Below are 23,224 nucleotides of genomic sequence, written 5' to 3'. Positions count from 1 at the left end.
TTTTTTTTTTTTTTTTTTTAGATTATCATATGCTTACTATTTTTCAAGATTACTACAAGTAATTTTAAAAAATTTAGAATTTTACAATTATTTGCAGTGTATTTCAGCATTGCACATAATTGGTTGCCTTTGACAACATTTGCCATTCAAAAGGAAGCATATATGGTGTCAAATGATAACATTGATGATACAATTATAATTAATTTTTATATAGATCTGCAGATAAACATTAAGAATTGAGAATGACAAAGAAATTCTAATAATTTTTCAAATTATTTTGTCTTTGTTGAAATACAGTTATTAGTTAATCGCTTTAAGAGTACTATTTATCCTAAAGAATATGAGATATGCTTAAAATCTTATTCCTCAAGATCCTCTTTTGAAAATCAAATAAAACGCTGAAGTGATGTTCTAACTCTGCCAAAAAAAGCAGTTGTAATAATTTATTGGAGGCTTGTGTTGGTTCTCAAGCAGAAATCGTAAAAAAGCCCAAATTATGTTTAGTGCCAGTCGAGATAACTTTAGATAATCAACATTTAACTGATAAATGAGAAAATTCTCCCCACTTGTGCCTAGAGTGTGGTAGATTTTATAGCAGTAGTGAATATTTTAATGAACACAAAAAAAAAATTGAGCATGAGTCGTATTTTTGTACAGAATGTAATAAAGCTTATGTTAGTGTATGCCATTTAAATAAGCATTAATCTTAATTTTGTGCATGACATTAAAAATATCAAAACTTCTTCTTTCAATTCTAGGACAAGTTTTAAAATTGGTTTAAAATCTGAAACTGTTGGTACTCATATTTATTATAAAAAATCAACTGGTAAAAAAAAGTGCGGTGAGGAAACATTCTATTATTATTCATGTCAATTTTTTCATCTATCATATCAGTCGAGGGTTAATTTGAAGGCAGAGCGAAATGGTGAACGGAAAAAGAAAAATTGGGTAATTCCTTTCAGTTTAAGTTGTCCCGTTAAGATTTGCGTATGCAAACTGTATGTATATACTGTTTACTGTAATGACCGATGATGATGGTTATTCCTTTAAAGCATTTAATTCTTTATTTGGTCCAAATATGAAACATCTATTATTCCAATGGCATGTTTTTTGTGCTTGGAAAAGGCAGTTAAAGTAGGTGATAAGTTTCACCATCAAAAAATGTTACATGAGTAATTAAAAATAATGAAGGAAGTGTCTGAAATAAATTTTGAAAATAAACTTTCAATGTTTATCGACTGCACATGCAATTGCCACATGGTAATACCAATACTAACAATTATTGTGAATCTTTTCACAATCAGTTAAAAACTATATATCTTGAGCGTAAGTATAATTGGCGAATAGATGATCTTGTTTCAACTCTTTTGAAAATGGAAAGGGATCGATTTTTAAAATATTCTTGTAATGTTATTAATAATATCCCTACTCATTACAAGTTCACTAAAACTGTTAAAGAGAAACATGACGGCTGTAAAGATTCAGAATATAGATGTCATTGAATATGACAATCATTGGGAGGTTAAATCTTAATCTGTAAAAGGAAATATATTTGTAGGAAGAAAAATTGCAGATGCTTATGTTTTATTGGATCATTACAGTTTTAATGTCCCAGTATTAATTCTGCGGCATTCTGCAGTCATTTGTATCATTACTCTTGCGAAGACTGCAGCAACTTCTGTAAGCAGATACAAAAAATTCATTTAATGTCTTCTAAACCTAACATGTACACAATTGATGATTTTCCTGAATTTTATGAAGAAAATAGTTTTACAATTATTTCTGATATTTATTTATTTTAAGTGAAAAATCAAATTATCTACCGAGAAGTGCTGATCAAAGGAGGCAGAGTGCAAAAAGTTATGTTCGGAAATATTAGTAATGAATGCAAATTCCTCAGATTAAAAAAATCATGTTAAATAATGTAGTTAGTTGTTTGAATATTTTAGTAGCTGGTATGTGTGGGGTTTTGAATCTTAAAAGTAATCCGGCTTCTGTTACGCATAATTATATGTTGCACCTAATCAAAAAATTTATCCTCAGATTAAGTTTTTTAAGACTTCTAATAGAAAAAAAAGCAACTGCTCGTCATGTGAAAATTGCAATAAGAAGCAAAAATTAAATGAACTTCTTGATGAACCTAATAATCTGTTTCAGCAAGAGGCAGATTTAAAATACTTTAATGTTAAAAATTCTAAATGTGTTAATCTTGATGTGTTTCATAGATTTAATAAGTTTAATGTCAGAAATCCTACTGCTACAATATTAACTATTAATAATATTGATCTTTCATTTTATATGTTAAAATCTTTAGATCCATATGTTACTGTCTATGTTATGTAATCATCAATCAATTTCATCAAATTTCAAAAAAGGTTGGCTATATGATTTAGTTATTGATGCATTTAATTTTGTATCAACTAGAAAATTCACAAATTTCAAAGCTATAGAATCTTTACATTCTCTTTTGATTTTTAATCAAAAAAACATTTTTCAATTTCCCTGGATTTGAGAAATAGCAAATTTTGATTTTTGAATAATTCCTGTAAATTTAAATTCCCATTGGACATTAATTATAGCTGATTTGAAAAATAAAATATTTGAATATTTTGACCCATTTTGTTAAAAGCCAAATAAGAATACCTATTGACTGAAAATTTCGATATAGTTGATTTTAGAGCATTAATGTTTGTACAAATCACTGCAGGCTTGAATTTTTGAAATGCTAGATTTGTTTTGAATACACATTTTCAGCATTGTATGCTCACCACATTTCTTTAAGTAATTAAAAAAAAAAAAAAAATGGGAATTGGCCTGTACATCAATAATATTTTAAACTTTAAATTAATAAAATTCCCAATGGTTGGATTTAGGTATTTGTCTACACATTTTCTGGCTTTCACTTAAGCTCTCAACTTTTAGGAGAATTCCTTGTTTATTTCAACTTCAGTAACAATCAAATGCGAATGATCAATGTTGCATTGAGGTGAGAATGGAGAACCCAACTTTCTAGTAAGTATATGGAATTTGTAATGTAAAGTTTACGATGTAAAGATGTGGTGTCTAGTTATTGAAGTGTGTGCTTTTTTATGCGCTTAAAGGGTCGCAAAAATTATTAAGTATTCATGCTGTTGTTTGCATTATTGAAAATCTCATTTTATTTATTTTTTCTTCTAATAAAGGAATAACATTCCCAATGGTTGGGTTTAAGTGATTGTCTAGATATTTTCTAGCTTTCTCTTAAGCTTTTAACTTTTAGGAAAGTTCCTTTTAAGTATTTTAGATTCAGCTGAAGTAATCAATTCTGCATTGAAATTGGAATGGAGAACTAATTTTCATGAATGTTAAGAACCTTTTTAAATGTGGGAAGCTTTATTTTATGTAAGCAGAAATGTACTGTAAATTTTTTTGAGTAATAGGAAATGAAAATTCAATTTAAGTGGTTTTCATTTGCATCTGAAATAATCCTCTTATAGGAATTGAAAATGTAATCATTTTCTATTAAAATTGTTACATTTTCTTGTTACTTATAAACTTATTAATTAACAGCAACTTAAAAGCCGTATGCACTTTCTCAATCTTATTTCTAGATCTTTTTTTTTCCTTTGTTTTTGGCAATAACCTTTGAATATTACAACAACAAAAAATAATTGTTTTCAATTTTCAGTCAGTTTTTAAATAATTCAAACATGCGTTTCAACAATATGTTTGTATACATACATACATGCACACACAAGACATATAACGTGCAAAAATTCATTATGTTTGTAATGAAGGAAAAAAAAAATGATCTTTCAAAGTTTTGCTATCATGTTAACAAAAGCTCAAATTAATAGGCTACAAAAATACCAAAACTAATAGGCTCACAAAAAAACGAAATCTAGGGAAATGTAATTCTTAACACGTATCTATGAAATAAAATATTAAAAATGATATTTTTTAGAAGGACAAATATAAGAAAAGGGTTTTTGTAACTTAAAATACCTTTTATTTATTCGATAGTTATAGTAAGCTCAATGCCTTTGAAGTTTTTTTGACCTATTAATGTTTATGATTGCAATATAAATATTTACTGATATATATATATATATATGTATAAACTGAGATTTTATGATTTGAAATGAAAATGTTAGTTTTTTTTATTAATAAAAATACTTTTTAATATTTTTACTTGTTGTAAAAATTTGTAAATCATAGGATCTTAGGATTTGATGTCAGCTAATTACATATTTCGTTATTTTTTATTATGTACAAGTTAAAATTTTTGAATGTTGATTCCAAAGAGATATTTCACCCTATGTACTGACCGCCCGATATCGCCCTGTTTGATAGGTGAAACCGTATGAAATGTTTCCTTTGTGTTAGACAAACGCTTTGCTGACAAAAAAATGGTCAAAATAAGTTTGTTTCGATTTTTTGAATTCTGTTCGTTGCCCACTGAAAAGAGAAAAGTGTTTGGGCCCCATGCGATATGAACAGGGTTTCGGGCCCGATGGCACCACCCACCACCGAAACCAACAAGGGAAGGCAGCCACCGACTTTGGCCATCGAGATCTCTCGCCGGCTACGAACCTATACGGTCCGAGTTACCGCCGGGAACAGTGACCACCCTTAACACCTAGCCCAAGGAGTAACCCCTTCGCTTGATCCCTAGCAGACTAGCCACTCAGGTGACTAGGTACCAGCTGATTGATACACCAGGGAACACAGTGCACCACCCGTCTAATGGGTCGCCACTCATGGCAAACACGTAGGGGCATTTGCAAACAGAGCGGCGACAGCTTCTTATGGCAGCTCCCTCGCCTACCTTCGAGGGAAAGAAGAATGACAGCCAAAAGCAGAAGACGGAGGGAAGAGTAAACATAAAGGGAGTATAGATCACTGGGAACTTCGGGATTGGGACACCCGTACTTACCTATAGTAGGTGAGCCCCTGAGAGGTACTTTGCATGTAAGAAAACCGGTATCTCAGCATTCAGAATTTCTGCTAACCAATGTTTTGAAATTATTTATCCTGTCTTAAAACTTTCTATACTTAAAAACATGTTTCGCATGCAGTTCAATAATTTAACTCCAAACTACAGAATGTGATTTCTTTCAGCAAGATTTTCTTAAATAAATGCGTCATTTCCGCATCTCTCATGCACTGACTCTATTTTCCTGCTATTTTAATCAGACATTGAGAAAAGAAATAATAAAATTGTAACTGCAACTGCAGACATTCAAGTTTTGACGGGTGTTGTCTGTTTTGATGTGCAGATAATAAATGGGTAGAGTTAACCGGAGGACGTATTGGAGGATCAAGCTAGGTTCCAATTAGTGCCTGTAGACGGCGCCAGCAGTCTACAGCCATCTATAGGCGCTAACAAGAACTATTCCAATTGCAGGATTAGCTATAATAGGGTTATAAGATTTGGCGAATAAGCACATTTGTGGCGAATTATGCCAATCTTTTTCATTTCCTATTACGCGATTTTGTTTTTTATTTTATTCCGCCAACACTTGGAATCGTCAAACTGATTCGTTTCTTTTACTCTTTCTAAAACTTAACTCGTTTCTTTTACACTCTTTCAGAAATTCATCTCATAATTTTTTATTTTAAATTGATTTTGATGTAAATAAATTCTTTATTATTATTAAAATGTATTTATTTATTAAGAATTTTTTAGGTCATTTGTTAAAAATTATTATTTATTAAATAACTTATTGAAAATATAAATGTATTTATTTATTATTTTTTATTTATTTTATTATTGTATAATTATTTTTCATTTGAAAGAAAACGTCTCCAACAGTCGATAATAATAGAAATATTTTCATGCGAAATTTGAATAAATAAATGCTTTTATGTTATTGCGATTCGAAATAACATTTGGCTGCAAGGACTCTCCATATAATATATAAATAAATTTTTACTAAATGCAAATTTTTTTTCTAATGAAGGAGAACGTGCGCGTGTGAATGCAGAGAAGAATAAATATGTAGGAAAGGAGGGTAGGAAAGTGTAATGTTTGGTAGAGCAATTTTTTAATTTTTATTATTTAAAAACAGCGAAAAAGTTTGAAGTTTTTCTGCAATAACTTTCGAAAATGTTTCCAAATTAAAAAAATATTTTAATTCATCTTTAAAATAAAAGTATATTTAGACATATATCTTTTTAATTATAAAATCTTATAATATTCTTTATTTTAACAAATATTTAAATTTTGATTTTCAGCAATATTATAAATGAAAGACAAATCATTTTCATTTTTCAATCAAAGCTGAACGATTTTTCTTTGTTAAAAAATATGAGATAAAATTATTCATACTTTTAATATAATAAAATTTATAGGCTGGCATGCTATCAATAAATTGCATCTTTCGAGGCAGGTTGTTGGACTTAGAGCTTCCAAATTTGGTTGGCAATTAGCTATTTCTTAGATAGCAATATTAAGAAATCTTGTTTCAAAAATTAAATTAAAATTTTAATAAAAAATTAACAAAATTCCAGCATTTTCTTTATAACTTCGAAATATATCACTGACCAAAAACATTTTAAATTTTAAAAAAATTAATTTTTCAGTTATCTTTTTTTTTTTTTTTTAATTCCATTCAATATTTTTCTTCTTTGATCTTAGTATTTTTCAAAATACTTTTAAACATATTTTTCATTGGTTTAGTAAACTATACTTCTATATGAGCACATTGCAGTGATATTCAATACAATTTTATGCGCATATTATTGTCATTTTAATTTTTTAAAGATAATATAAAACTAAACAATTCAAATCTACAATCTTGGCTTTCTATAATATTTTGGATGAAGATTCAAATCTACTTTATTATTGTCATTTCTATTATTTATTTTATTTCATTTATTTTAGGTTAACATAAAATTAAAAATTAGGTATAACTAGATTATCATCTTTTTCTCTCTCTCTCTCTCTTTTTTTTTTTTTTTTTTTTTTCCTAATAAAATACAGTTGATTTTTTTATTTGACCAGCTTTTTATGGGTTTTTCTATCATTTAATAAAAAGTAATTTTAAAAATTAACTTTCTATTAGTTTTAATATATTTACTTCTTAGCCCAATCATTAAATAAGTCCTCTATCAACTGCAAGATAATTCTTTTCGAAGGTTATGTTAATTATTTATATATTATAGTTTGCTTAAACAGTAATTCACATAAAAAACTAAGAATTAAAGAAGAATTAAACTGAAATTAAGTATTAAAAAAAAATTCTCAAAAAAAATTCTCATAAACAGTATTTTTATAATAACTTACAATTATATTTAACTTGTTATTTTTTTGCAATTCATGCATTAATTTAACAAAAATTAAATTTATTGCAAATACTTTAATTGACATAATTAAAGTAATACTAAATGAATGATGGACAGACCAGCTGGTCACCGAAAGCAGCTGGTACATCCCTAATTATTTCGATTTCGTTTCCAAAGTATACATCTAACAATAATCATCCTTATAATGTAAATGTGTTTTCAATGTGAAACAAAACCGTCTACTTATATCATTGGGGAACGCGGTGTTTATTTATTAAATAGTTAGCTAACATTAGAGCTCATGTTTCTTCTTCGGCTCTAGCCATGTCATACATGGAATTCCTGCTTATTTATGCACCGACTCCTCTTAAAATCAAAAATTAATATATATTGACTGATTCTCTATTTAGCATTTATGTTCAGCTGCCGGGTATGCGCTTATATTGTTATATTAATGTTGAATGTGTAGAATGGACCTTTAATTGTTCTATAAATTTCTATATATCTTTTCTAATCAACTACTATTCTTTGAATAATCTACATTTATTCTCTGAAAATGTAATGAACTTGTTTGTAGATTATTTGATGAAAATAAGCTGGAATGTATAAACCCCTTCAAACCCATAATGGGATTTATGATATTTGATTTTATCAAGTAAATTCTTCCAATCAGACTTCAAATCTTAAGAAATAAAAAATTCAATTAAATCTGCATCAAAAACTATTGTTATGACTTTTTCAAACGCTATCAATAGAAGGATATTGGAAAACCTATCAGGAAAAATGATAGAAAAAAAACATGAAGGAGTCCGAAGTGGAGCAGTTCTCTTAGTTTTCGGAAAGGGGACATCCTACAATGGCAAATTTTCAGGCACTGTGTTTTAATTTTGTTCAATTAAATCCTATTACTCCTTCCAATGATTAATACATTAATCTTATCCGGTATCAATAACATCATGTAATTGATCTTGACCATTTGTTATCTGCTAGGAGAGAACAGATTAAGGAAAAAAATCTCTTTGACGGTAGATCAAAAAGATCCTTATATTTTCTATAGACTACTTATATTCTCTTTTCAAATTTATCACAGAAATTATACAAAAAATAAATATTAAGGTGATTCGAACCTTTAATTTGAAATATCGTAGTATAATAATATTTTAGGTTTTATTTTAATCTATCTTTATATTGTTCTTTTTCCTTGATTACAACAGCAATAAAGTAAATAAAAATGGTGTTTAATATCGCCAATATCAAATACATTCTTGAGTATAAGACCAAGAATTAAGCAGGATCGGTCTTTAGTCGATTGCTTCCAATTGGGCGACGTTCATAAGGTCTCTTTCATATTTCCTGCATACAGGGTTAATTTTTCTTCCTCCTTGCCATGGACCTCAACAAACATAAAAGAATCCTAGTAGTCTTTTTACGAAGGGTATTGTATGTCCGTAACATAAAATTTACAGCTACTTTTCTATTTAGTAGGGGGAAAAAGGGGAGGGGCACGAGAAGGGTATTGGGACCAGACATTTCCGTACGAGTTAAACGTCCAATAAATCATTCTTAGCTCATTGAAAAAAGGAGCTAGGGAGTGATTAGTCTTTACTAAAAACGCATAAGCCTGCTGGCAAGAATGTTTAGTGAGAGAATGTATTGGTATTTTAACTAAATTTTGATATTTAAACATAAGGAAAAAGCTTCTGTCTGTTTGTACATGTGCTGACTTTACAAACCAACCTTTTTGACATGTATCAATCAAATTTGGCAAATATTTAGTTTGGTGGGTAAAAATGTGCTTTTCAGAGTAATTAAAATTTTTTTTAATTAATTAAAAATTAAGCGAAATATTAGTCTTTATTCGGGATAACTTTTTAAAAGTTTACAGTAGAAAAATAGTTTTTATAGCATTATAAAATTAAAATATATATATATATCCTTTTAATGATACCAAATTTGTTTATCATACAATTTTTCTTACAATATTTAATAAATTTTTTGAAATATATTTTAAAGTATTTTGCAACAATATATATTTCACTGTTGAAAAAAAAAGCTCAAAGCCGTTTTCAATGTTACTACTATATTTGTATCAGCTTTTTTTTTTTTTCTCTCTCTCTCTCTTTTTTTCTATTTCCATTATTGTTACCAGTTTTTTGTCTATCATTGTTTCTATCTTTTTTTAGAATTTACAATTTACAATTTAGAAGAATTCGGAAAGTTAAAACTCTTCAGCGACGAAAATTATTAACTTCTAGTCCACTTAACATGCTATTTACTAATGGATCTGTGGCGAAACTTTTCATGAGCAGAAAATAAAAATTTCAAGGCATTTCTTCTTTAAAAAATAATTAGAATTTTATGCATTAGATTCTGGTTCATTATAAAAGTGGTGTTTTCTATAGAATTTGAATAAAGAATTTTTTAAATAAAAGCCTTTTAATGAGGAAATGTGAATTTATGAAATTATTATTCTGCACTGAATTTATTCAAAAACAAGATATTTGTTCTTAATTCGAATTCTCCTGTAATCCTGAAGGGTTATTTTTAAGAATTTTATTTTAACTTTTGCGAGCTCACAAAAATATTTTTTTTTTAAATTAAAATTTTTTTTTTCATTATGGTAGATATGGATATTCTATCGACATTTTTATTTATTAATCACCATTTTAACAAGACGCATTTATCCATATGTCATTAATGGGAACATTTGGAATAATATAGTTTTTTTCCGTGAAATAATTTGCAGAAGGGGGAAAAAATCCCATTCCGATTTCTTTTTTGAATGAAAATATGATAGTTGAATGCTTTGTGAGGAAATTGAAGAATGCCTTTGGAAATAAAATAAAATTAAAAATAAAAATAAAACCATGAAAATTTTGAATTTCTGGCTTGTGATAACAGATAAGACGCATTTCAAATTTATATATTCATCTACGGATTCTCTTGACAGTTTCAGTTTCTTTAGCATTTGTAGAAAGAAAGTTTTCCAACTTGAAATTAATTACGATCATTAAATCATTAATTATAAAACATACTTACGCTCATTAAATCATTAATTATAAAACATACTTACGCTCATTAAATCATTAATTATAAAACAAACTTACTATCATTAATTCAGCAAGGACGCTTAAATTGTTGGGCTGTTATATCGATTGGATCTGAAATCAGCTGGAATTCGGATTTATATAAAAAGTTCGCAAAAGGAAATAAAAACAAGAAAAATTGCTCCCTAATAATAAACGACAATAATGATCTATGAATTTTCAATTATTTTTTATGTAAGTCCTAAAAATTATTTATTTCTGACAATGTCCTTGCATTTCAATTTTCTTTTTGTACCAAATTAAGAATTTTCATAAATCTTTGTTAAGTCACTGAAATAAATAGTATAGTGACCTATTTACTTATTACAAATAGTATACAAATTTTTGTCCATTTGTTGGCTAGCTTATGTGCATTCATGAATTAAAAATTAAAGCATATGTTTTAAAGTATATATAAATTTACGAGTATGTTTGGTTTATTAATCCGTGTGAAAAACACGTTTTAATCATTTTCTATTTAGCGTTAATTTTTATTTGTGATTTCCATTCTATTGCTGAGTTATATCTATAGCAACATTTTATTTAATACTAGTCACCGAATAACTGCCTAGCCAACGTTAATGGCAGCTAAAATTTTCAATTAAATACTTTAACTGTGTCTTAATAGCTTCTTAAGCAAATTATTTATAAGCTTCAAATTTTGATAGATAGTCTATAATAAGTATTATATTAGAAGACTTCTATGATTCTATTCATTTTACAATGCATTTTCCTTATTTTTTGCCAACGCCACTAACCATCGTGGATGCACTTTGATATTTTTAGTCTTTTAACAATACAATCTAATTTCTAACCTTGAGCAAAACAAAAATTGGCATTTTTCTTCATATTAAAAATATTTTAAATATAAATTTTTCAGATTTTTTTTTTTTTTTTTTTTGCAGAATTAGATAATTATATTGCTTACTTTCCTGAGATCAGCTTTGCCAGTCATAATTTTTTTAAAGGGCAGAATAATAATTCGCACAGTAAAACGAAACTGAACATTTTTTTGCAAATTTAATAATAATTTTGGTGTTCATCAAGAATTCTTATGCTTTTGTATAATTATTCTTGATACGCTTAATATTTGCTCAGAATTCTTAAGATTTTTGCTGAAAAATGTGCCTAAAATATTTTTAGAAAATTGATTAAATATGAAAAAAATATTTATACTGCAAAAAATTACAATCATTGAAAAAAAAATTTCTGAATATATAAAAATAACATTTATACTGTAATATTTTTGAAAGTTATCGAGGGGAAAAAACATCAAGAACTTGCTTAATTTTAAATTAATTGACGACGGGGTGGGTATTTGAACGGAGCACCTGGACTCGTAGGTCCTTAAATTAATTAAAATTCTAAATGAAATTTTAAAAAATTGCTCCGAAGTGCACATTTTATCCGTCCAACATAGTAAGTGCGTACTAAGTTTGGTAGCTATATGTCTTACGGTTTGATTAATATAGCGTCAACACCCAGATATACAAACGCGCAAACACATAGTCATCTTTATTATTAGTAGAGATCGCTCTACTAATAATGCGCTTTATTATTAGTAGATAATGCATTTCATGTTTGTAAAGATGAAGTTTTGTTATGGAATTTTTATTCACCCTCTTAAGTGACACAGTTCAAAATTGCACTACACGTTTGTACTCTCTATGACTATACATAATTTTGCTAGAAATTAACTTGTCAATTTACTTAATTTTTAATTTCACATGAGTAGTGTCATCCGGTACTGAATATGAGGAAAAAAACAATTTATTTTTAAATTACATAATGCATATAATCTGCACTAATTATAAAGATAAAATTGTGTGTGTTTGTATTGGAACTGTTCAGGGAAAATCGTTTAATCTATAACAACCAAATTTTGCACGTGTATTCAGTGCGGAAATTTAAAATTTCTGTGGGATTTTTTGAATTTTCAGTTAATTAAAATTTGTGAAATTTTGGTGTTTTTGCAATAATTTCTGAAAATATTATAGCAGAAAAACAATTTGTACAGCATCTTAAAATTCAAAACATTATCTTTTTAATGATGAAAAATTTTTTGCCAAATAATTTTTTTTTAATTTTTTAAAAGTTTTTAAGTTTATTTTACAACATTGTATTTTATTACTGAAGAGAAACTGAAACTATTTACATTGTTTCTCCTAATACCTCATCTTAGCCTTTTCCCACTGATATGACCAAGATATGAAGGTTTGGTTTATTTTCCCATGTTGAGTTGACTTAAATATGAGGCATGCTTTTAATAATTTTTCTATATATATTTTGTTATATTATATAAAAAAAAGTTCGCCCTTTTGTGACCAAAACTGAGTGAATTATGACAATTTGAATATCACTGTTTTATAAAAACGCGGAACTCCATTGACTGCCTCGAAGATACAAAATCAGTGCCCCGAGTTTCCCCAAGATTGATCAATCTAAAATCATTACATTTTTGATTGTCCTAAAATAAGGATATTCAAGGCTTTATAACTCGGTCAGATTTGCCGCAAAGATGGAAACGTTAGATGGTCAAGATTATTTTACTGAATAGGATTCGTAGGTCTGAAGGATCGTATAAAATTTACTTCATAATCGTTTACAGAAGTACTTTTTTAATTGAAATAAAATAAAATATTACGTCATTTAAATCTTTTAGAAAGCAAAATGAAAAATAAAATTTTATGAAGAGGCCAAAGAAAATATTATTGAATTATGTTTTTATTTAATTCATAAAATATGTAAATATTCTGTAATACAAATTAGATATTAATTCTGAACTCATATATTTTTTAAAGACGTGTTTGGTTTTTAAAAAATGTATTTATTGAAGTTTTATCAATTCCGGCTTCAATTTCAAGTTTACATTTTACGGGAGCTCATAGAAAATTAGAGAAAGGCATCGAAGAACGATCAGAATAAGGAAAGGCTTCTATAATAGTATCGGTGATATGTTTATAAAAATTTGAAGCTTAAAAACATTTTGCTTGAGAATCTATTAGGAGAGCAAGTTACATAAAATACTTAATTGAAAAGCAAATGTTAATGCTAGGCAAACCAGCTAGTTGCCAAAGGGAAATAGTAACAATGATTTAAAAATTTTAAAAAAATCAATTAAAATTTTTTAAAATCTACTTTTAATTCACTAATTTGAATATCTTTTAAAAAGTTTTTTTTTTTTTTTTTTTTTTTTTTTTTTTTTTTTTTTTTACATAAGTTATTTTATATAACTGGTAAAAATTGTCTAGAAATAAGTATTATAGAAAATAATTTCAGAGTCGGCCTCGTGTTTTCTAAGACCAACCCTGTAACAAAGGTACTAGAAAGTATTATTATAAAATATTCTTTAAAATATTTTCAAATATTTAATTAAAATATGAAAAGAAATTACACAGAAATAAAATTGATATCACTGAATAATTAATATTTTGAATTTTAAAATGGCATAAGAATGACTTCTATGCAACAATACGCTCCGAAGTTATTGAGACAAAGGGTTAAAACGTCAATAAATTTTTAAAGAAAAAAAACCTATTTGCAATTTTAAAAACTTAAGTGAACATTTATTATTCAAATTACGAACCAACTTTCGGTCGAACGGTCTAGCCTTCAGAAATCTCGAATATGTTTTTGCCTTATAAATGTTCTAACTTAATGCAGAGACAACATCCAATCTATAAATTTAATCATGTTAAAATTTTTGTAAATAATGCAACATCCTTTTCAGAAAAATTAGACATATCAACCGAATGAAAAATTGAGCCCAATAAAAAAAAATTAATAAAAGAATAAATAAAAATCGATATTTTAACTTGCATTTATTTTTGCAAACGATTGCCTTTATTTGAGAAGCTACTTTTAAGCGATTTCTTTCTTTGATGAATACAATACCAAACAAGAAAGGGGAAAATATAAAACTCATGTTATTAAAATTTTTTGGTTAAAAATCTTCATCATTAAGCAGATTAATAAAAATAATAAAAATTTTGCTATATGCTGCCTTCCAAATAGCTCTTCTCGGTCCTTTTTAATGAATATTAAATCAACAGAATAACGTTAGAGTAAGATACTGATACCCGTTCTTAATTTCAGTCTTACTGAAGAATAATATAATTATTAATGTGTTTATCTATATGTTAACATGAGTTACAAGACAGACTGCCGCCCCAAAGCTTAACATTTAGCAAACGTGATTTAGAGGATAAAAATGGATACTTTTAGGCAATTTATCAAAATTTACAACTATAATTTTAATTAATCTCTCTCTGTCTCTCTCTCTATATATATATATTTATACATACTATATATTGAAATAAAACTCATTCGACATGGTTGCATAAAAAATGGTTTTGTCCATTATTGCTATCAAACATTAACTATATTAAAATGCAGCTCAAAACAGCGAACTCAAAAACTGACTAAAATACATCGATAAAAAAGTATTAAATAAGAAATAAATCGTAATAATAATTCCAATATTCTTTATCAAGTGTTTGTAATATTTATATGCTACAAGGGAAAAATAGATTCAGTTTAATCAACTTTACTTAAAAATCATCCGTTCAAAATGGATATTCACAGATCAATGCGAATGTCAAATACTTTGTTATATCATTTGTGTAAACAAATAACTGTCTGTTTAAATATTCCTTAATTTGTCTTTTTTTTAATTCAATAAAAATTTATTCGTTTGCCTTTATAAAATGAAGGCATTTGTTTGAAGGAAATTAGATCGTGAGTTCACTGAATTTTCCCATTTCCAGGCATGGGTTAAAGTGTAATTATCAAGTTTCGCGTCGGAAAAATGTTGATTATCCCATAAAAAAGAATCATTATCCATCAATCACTCACATTATAAGAATGAGAAATATGCATTCCCTACAGCTTTTCTGTTTACCAAGTTTTCTCTAAAAGGTAATTAAATTCCGTTAATCCTACAACTGTAGCACATATGATACTAGACAAGAGCGCATCTGCTTACCACCACCCGGTGGTTTTGTTGCCGTAAGCAAATTGGGGTAGCTTTTCAAAAGCAGCAGAGATAGATAAGTAGATGGAAGTGGAAAAATCAATTACAGAACTGTCATAAGTATCTATTTTTCTTTCTTTATGCTCATAAAAGCATCGGTTACTGCGCTATCTAAGAAATACTTTTCTTCTAATAAGCTTTCTTTGAGAAACTACATTTAAGCAATTTTATTTTGATGATTAAAATGCTAAAGAAAAATATCAAAATAATGTTTATGAAAATTAATTGATAAAAAAACCCCTTCATTTTTAAATAGAATAGTAGATGAATAAAAATTTTACAAGATGCTGCATTCCGGTGGATATCAAATCAAAGAATAACATTAGGTCAATATACAGATATGCAATTGTAATTTTAATCTTACTGAAGAAATATATAGTTGTTCATATATTTATCTATACTTTAACATGAGTTATAAGACAGACTGCCGACTCCAGAAACTGAAAATCTATCAAACATGCTTTAAAAGATGAAAGCGTGTGCTTTGATGCAATGCATCAAAATTTCCAGTTATAATTTTAACTAAACAAAATGTTGATGTTTTCCTCTTATAATTCCCAAATATATTATTGTACAAAAATGATACTAACACCATTTTCCAAACTTAATATCAAAATCCTTTTATTGATATCAATTTCATTATCATACAATTGTCTTTTTAATATAAATAAACTAAAAAAATATTTTAGAATGTATTTCTACAATAATTTTTATTATTGTAATAAAATTCATTTCATTCCCAAGACTGTCAAAATTTAACTAATCAAGTAAAGATGAATTTATTCTTTTGTCATTAATTTAAACTTGTTTTTTCTATCACTCAACATTACGCGTTTGTTTGTATGCAATATAGTGACTACAAAAAAAAAAAAAAGTATGACAGCAATAATATTATTTGATAACAATAATCTTTGAAAAAAAATGGAATAGTATGTTTGCAGTAGTAGCTGAAAAATCTACAAACGAGGTAAACAATTCAGTATGACATCTTGAAACAACACAATTTCTCGTACCCTTCAAGATATTTTATTTGTTCAATAAAAATGCTTAGGTAAATTAACACAGCCATATTCGAAATTTTGTTAAAATACCATTTTATCATTCAGATTTAGTATTTAAAACTTCAAAAAATACATTTGGAAATTATGAAATTTTCTTCTGAAACATTAACAAAGGTTTCTTTTATTCGCAAAATAATTATTTTTCTTCAAAAGTAAAATTTTCTTTTAAAAAAATGCTGTAAAGAAATTTAAGTGTGAGTTGATTAGTGATGGCATTCAGGTATCTAATTTTAAGGATAAATATCCAGAATGGATATCTATTTTTCAATTAATTGTATTCATATAAAAAAAAAACTGTATGATCTTATATGCTAATGTTATAAAGAGGCAGAAAAAGTATAAAGATAAAAGAGAGAAATGGAGGGAAGCATATAATTTTTTTATTTCATAAAATTTTTAAAAAATTAATAAAAAAACAAAGAATAACACATCATACATTTAACATACTTAATTTAAATTCTTTTTAGTTACAATGAATAATAATGAGGTAGACGATTTTTTAAAAAGTAATTTTAACTAAATAAAAAAGAAAGATTTTTTTTTATTTATTTATTTAAAGTGATATTGGAAACAAAAGTGAAAGATACTGTTTACAGTTTTTTTCCTTCCAATTTTCAGGCTGTGGTTTAAGCATTAATAAGAATCATGATTTAGAGGTAGAATTTGAATTTTGAGAGGAGTTGCATAGATTTTCAGCTTTGATACAATATCTTGAGAATATATTATATCATATATTCCAGTTGTAAATGATTGTGCTTTCTCTTTGTTCATTAAGTTTATTTTTTTTTCCTGTCAAGTTCTCTTTATCTCTTTAGAAGTTCCCAATTATATGATACATATCCAAGTTCAACTGCTCTTTCATATGCTAAAAGATTTTTTTCTTCTTTTGTGAAACAATGGCCCAGGAAGTTCTTTCAGTTGCATTTAAAATGTACAAAACTACTTTGATTTTTAAAATACTGGTTTAATACAAACTCCTTCATCAAAACAATGATCAGAACATATTTTGTGATCCTTCTGATATTATTCATTCTCTGTCCATCCTTTTTTCTGTAATGAATAAAATCTGTCTTCAGTTGATTGCCATCTCTTTTCTTTTATTGATCCAATTGATATATGTAAGTTAAACCACTCAGACAGTTTTAAATTACTTGTGTCAGTAGTTTAAAATTTTTACTGAAGGTGAATTGAATCAATACTAAATTATTTTTGGAAATTAGCCTTTCTTTACGTTTTTGTAATGGGGACAATGGAAGTTGATTTAAAGTCTCCAAGTGACTAAAGTCATATTCTCCAAGTTATTAAATTCCTATTGAACAAATGAATTTGCAGATAATTTGATGCAGAGATTATGATTATTTTTATTATTGATTCTAAATTGTAAATAATTTTTTTCAATTTAACATAAACAGTGTTAAAATTCATTATTCCATTGTAATTATTCATTACTTTTAAACAAAAAAAATTATTTTCCCATTTTATTTTCCTAAAACATTTTTTTTCTATATCCTCATAGAAATTGTCTTTTTTAATAATTTAGTCAAAACCTTAATTCTAAAAGATAAAGTAGGTATATAAACTATATAAGTTTTATAGGTTTTAAGGATTTTCATCATCCTTTATAATTTTTTTTACACAATATCTCAGAACTATTCATCACTTGGTATTTATCCACTCATTTGAATCAGTTAAAACAATATTAGTATAGCATTTTTTAAGGTGGAGTAAATCTTTATTTTGTGAATGGTTTGGTTAACTAATATACATTTGTATATTACAATAATGAATGCTTGTGAAGCAAATCATTTTTATTTCATGAATTATTATTGAAAATCAAAATGAGAACAAATTAAGCTTCAAAAAACTAAGAAAAAGAAAAATTTCTTGAGAAAATGTAAGTGTTGAATAAAATATGACTTAAATATTATACAAAAATTAACAAATGATATTTTACAATTTAATTGAAAATTCTATTGACTAATTTAGAATACACTAATATTTTTATATTAAATTAAAAAACAATTTTTATATTTTGAAATTAAAAATTACATTCCAAATTTTCTTTAAAAGTTTTAACTTCTGTGCATTATTATAAAAGTAGAAAATTCAACATTTAGAACAAATTTATCCACAATATTAGAATTTTTAATACAAATTTTCTTTTAAAAATATTATTACACCAATCGTATAATTAGAAATAATTGATTCTATTACCTTTTCAAATTTAGTTTGGCTACTTTCAATCAAAATTCTGATTTTTAGCATTAAAAGAAGAATTAAATTGCTGTATGCATAAATAAATGTATTAAGCATTTATGAAAAAAAATTAATAAATTAGAATAAGAAATATATGTATTGAAAAAGTACTTTTTAAAATCATGTAATATTAATCAGCTTATGCATATAATTTTTAATTCAATATAAATCTTATTTTAACAAAACAAAAATTAGTTTTTATTAAATAGAAAATATTGAATATTTTGATGATTCCTTTAAGGATTTTTGGTTATCATACTTTCTTAACAGAGAATAAGCCATATTTTATCAAAAACTTAGCTAAAATTATATATATCTTTACAATGCATATTTTTACAAGTACGAATTATTCAATTTGAAAACCAATTTTAAAGAGTTCATCATGCACATTATCAACATTAAAAAAAAAAAAAAAGAATGGACAAAACTGCAAGAAAGAGATTACAGATTTTTATTATTGCAATTTTTAGACCACAAAATATAAATGCTTTGTTGCTACTATAAATACTAACAAATAACAAAATCAAAGCATGCCTGCAGTTATAAAAAATGTTTTAAATGTTCTATAACACTAATTTATTACTTAATTAGGTAAAAATATATATATAATTTTTTAAAAACATCATTTAAAAAAATTTTTAGCTAATTTTTAAAAAAACATTTAGTTTTGTACAACAACAAACAAACAAAATGTGAGCATTAAAATTAATAGTATAAAAAAACTAAAATACTTTCCAATGAACACAACCAAATTGCAAGAAATAAAATTAAAACTACATCGAATTTGTATTCCGAATAAAGCATCATTTTTAGCTTCCATTAAGAATTTAAATGAAACTTGTAAATTCATTTCATTACTTTGTGAAAACTTTAAATTTCCTTTAACAAACCAATAGAAGTTAGAATTTAATTATGAGTTAACATATTAGTTTCTTGCCATTTAATTAATTATAAATAGAAGACGCCTGTAGAAAATTCAGCTTTCCCATTGTTCTCAGCCACAGTCAATATTAATTTCTAGTCAAAAATTAGATTCATAAAACGTAATTATGAGCAAAAATAAATATATTATAACACGGTATTATTCTTTTATTAAAAAAGATCGTGCATAAATAAGGTCTGCCTTCATCATAGATCCAAACGACATTCGTCCACACTCCACCCTATACATTCCAAAAATGCGCTTCATTCTTGGCGGGTAAAAAAATTTTCAAAGTTTGGCGAAAAAAGCTTTTCCGTAAGCAACCATACATCGATTCCCCCATTTCCATCACTACCGGAATGAAATCCGTCCTCCAGTGCTGCTTCCCGCCACTGCTCCCCCCTTTCAACTTCAAATGGGGGGTTCAAGCGTCCTCCGGTTAACGATTCTCATAATAAATAGAGTGTATTATGTTGAAAATGTTTTATTTATTATGAACTACATAATTGCTCAATAACAGTGCTTCTGATAAATAAAATATAAACAATAGAGTGAGTACATCTTGCGAATTTATTCACCAATTTGTTTTTACTCACTATATGGAAAAAGGAAAAAAATAAATTTGCATGAACCAAATGCGGTTAATTTTTATCTCAAATTTTCTTAAATTTCTTAACAAAATGCAAGAGGTTTAGAAAATTAGATAGCAGTACTATAGCGGAAATTTACGCTTGCGTTTAACAAAATTAAAAATTCCCTGTGAATTGTATGAAATGCTTTTTCGGAAATTTTTATCGCATTATTTTAAAGGGACTACAGCCTGAGAAAGAAAAGACTTAATATTCTGTTTGTCCTCTTTTTTTTTGTTATTGTTCCTGAGAATTTAATTATGTTATTTTTTACCTTTTTATATTATATCAGATTTAAATTGTTGATTGAATTAAAATCTTTTGATTATATTTGAATTAAAATATTTAACATTAAAATTTTTTTGATCACTGCAGTGACTGATATTGTTGAAATAAAATTTTAGTATAACTAAAAGATGTATTTGAGATGTAATTGTGTAATGTTGTTTTCAAGAAATAATTTCATTTTTAAATCATGCTGAAAGACACTGGCAATTGTCATTAAATCTCTTTCTTTGATAAAAGTGAAAATAAATGACAGTCTTAATACTGTCCTATAGTGAAATCGTTAGTATCCTTATCTTTGAATCATAATACATGTTAGTGCATTCAGTTTAATGTAGCATCTAATATTGTTAGTTGTATTTATATTAAAAGATTTAATTTTGTATACAATAAAAGTTTGATTTTAAAACATCTTCAATATTTTTGAACTTATATGTACATGCAAGAGAATTGTGTACATAGTGGTGAATGATGCTGTATTGTAACTCTTAAGAGGATAAATTTACAAATGTAGTTATTTTTTTTAATTATTTTTATTTTAGATTTGTAAATTTATATAAATTTGGCTACAATTTTTTTTTTTCTACTTTGTCAAGTAACTAGTTTCTATGTTTTGTTACAAATTTTTCTTTCATTTTAATTCTTAATTTTAAAATGAAAAGAAATAGAGTGGATTTTTGATTATATGAAATAGTTAAAAGATATTAGCTGTTATTAAATGCTTGATTATTTTGTCAAATCATTGCATGTAAGTAATTGCTATAGCCTTCCTATATATTATGTGCATAACAAATTGAGATATTCAAAGCATGAATTTCTTTATTTTGTTTTCTACTTTAGAAACTGTGATTCTTTGATATATTTTTCACATTAATCACTTCATTTCACATTGAATTGACTTCAATTAAAATGGTACAAGCAAATTTATAATAGTAGTTTTTTCTATTTAATGAAGCAAAAATAATCCAATTTTCAATATATTACAACAATAACACCTTAGCTTAACTCGCAAAGAATTGTAAAAACTCAAAATACTACATAGCAAATTGAATTAATCCTCACTCAAATTCAACTGTTTCTTCATGGATGTAAATGATACTTACATGTTATTTTACTTTATGAAAAGACAGTAGCAATCCTTTTATTATCAATTGCTATAAGGCTTGTATATACTGTTGTCAGACTTCTGAATTTTTAAAAAAGAAATAGAAATTTTAAAATACCTAGTGGCCAAATTTGTGCCTACCTAAAATCTTGCTTTGAAGCCAATATATTTTTGCTTTACAGGATCATAACCATATGTTTAAATTATTTTTATAAGAATTATATCTACATTTTTGAGGTGATGTTAATGTTAAAAGTGTATGCAATCATACACTTTAAGAGTATGCATAAGTTAGGTATAAAATTAATCCTAAAATATTTTAATTTTTAAAATTTTATTTCTTACATTAAAATTTTATTTGTATGTTATATAACATATTTATATTAAAAGAATATTACTAACTTATAATTAGAGAACCAACAATTGGAATTTGTAATGAAACAGCAGTTTTTAATGCTTTGTATGTATTTATAGGACTTTGGCTTGTTTTGCTCTTTGGCCTCCATCCTATCAGTTTAATATTCTTTTAAGGCTAGATATTTGAAAGCTCACTGTAATTAAATTTAGTATAAGACAAGTTTATATTATAAACTGTTATTATAGCAAGTAGGGAATAAAAAAATAAAGGTTTCTGAAATATCTATAGTGAAAATAAATCTTACAGTATTTGTGATAAAATTTGGAAATTAAATGTCATTATTATTCATTTGTTTTTTAGTCTTCCTTCATTTTGTAATGTTTAGAATTTAATTTTCTTTTATACTAAACTTGAATTATAGAAGATTTTGTCTTTAAAATATTTAAAAAATGACATCCTATTATTTAAAAATCTAATTTAAATTCTATTTTTTTTCATCTATTTGTAATAGCACTGATATTATTTTGAAGTATTTTTAATATAATCAATATATTAAGGAATTATTTGAAATTAATTATTTTTATTTAAATAGTTATGAAAATGCATATTACTTTTGTCTCATGATTGCATTGCATCCAATTTTGTACACAATTATATTTAAGCAAATGCTTAGTCTTATAAATATTGTAATAATTAAATGAGGATAGTAAAATGATCATTATATTTGGCAATGTGCTAAATATAAGGATCTTTATATTTTGTAATTCATATAATTTGTAATTTAAAAAGTTTATTAGTGACTAATAGTATTATTTTTATCAAAACATATTTGTCACTCCCCTCAGTCTGGTATACTTAGGAGCAGATTTTGAATTAGGCTTCCATCTAATTAAAAAATCTGTCTTTAAATAATAAATATTTTAATGAATCATTTATTATTTTTAATTTATAATTAAGGAAGAGAAAAAATATTTTTGCTCTTTTTTATCTCCTCTTAGTATCTAATCTTTCTTGTAATACCTGCTTCATCTTAATGATTTTATATTTTAATGAAAAGAAAATGTTGAGTTCAGCATTTTTAAAGAAGATACATTTATTAAGCATAATTAAGTTCTTATTAACAAAAAATTAATAAAAGTTTTTTTCCTCCTTCCCAATACTTGCTATATTTTCTAGAATTAAAAAAAAAAAATCCCTAATTTTGTGTAATGATTGTTTACACCA

General features: G+C 26.1%; 1 protein-coding gene across 2 annotated transcripts in view; it reads left to right on the top strand.

The window, feature by feature from the left end:
• The first annotated feature begins 5,184 nt into the window (after positions 1-5,184).
• LOC129963229 (src substrate cortactin-like) overlaps positions 5,185-23,224 on the top strand; it is a 43,125-nt gene continuing 25,085 nt past the window's right edge. For both annotated transcript variants that reach the window (XM_056077428.1, XM_056077429.1), the window contains exons 1-2: positions 5,185-5,269; positions 20,086-20,174. The gene's annotated coding sequence lies outside the window, so the exon portion shown is untranslated. The remainder of the gene's footprint in view (positions 5,270-20,085; positions 20,175-23,224) is intronic.

Source organism: Argiope bruennichi, chromosome 3 (genome assembly GCF_947563725.1).
Source record: "Argiope bruennichi chromosome 3, qqArgBrue1.1, whole genome shotgun sequence".
In the NCBI taxonomy this organism is placed as follows: domain Eukaryota; kingdom Metazoa; phylum Arthropoda; class Arachnida; order Araneae; family Araneidae; genus Argiope; species Argiope bruennichi.
Note: the sequence above shows the minus strand (reverse complement) of the source record. Positions and strands in the feature narration are given on the sequence as shown.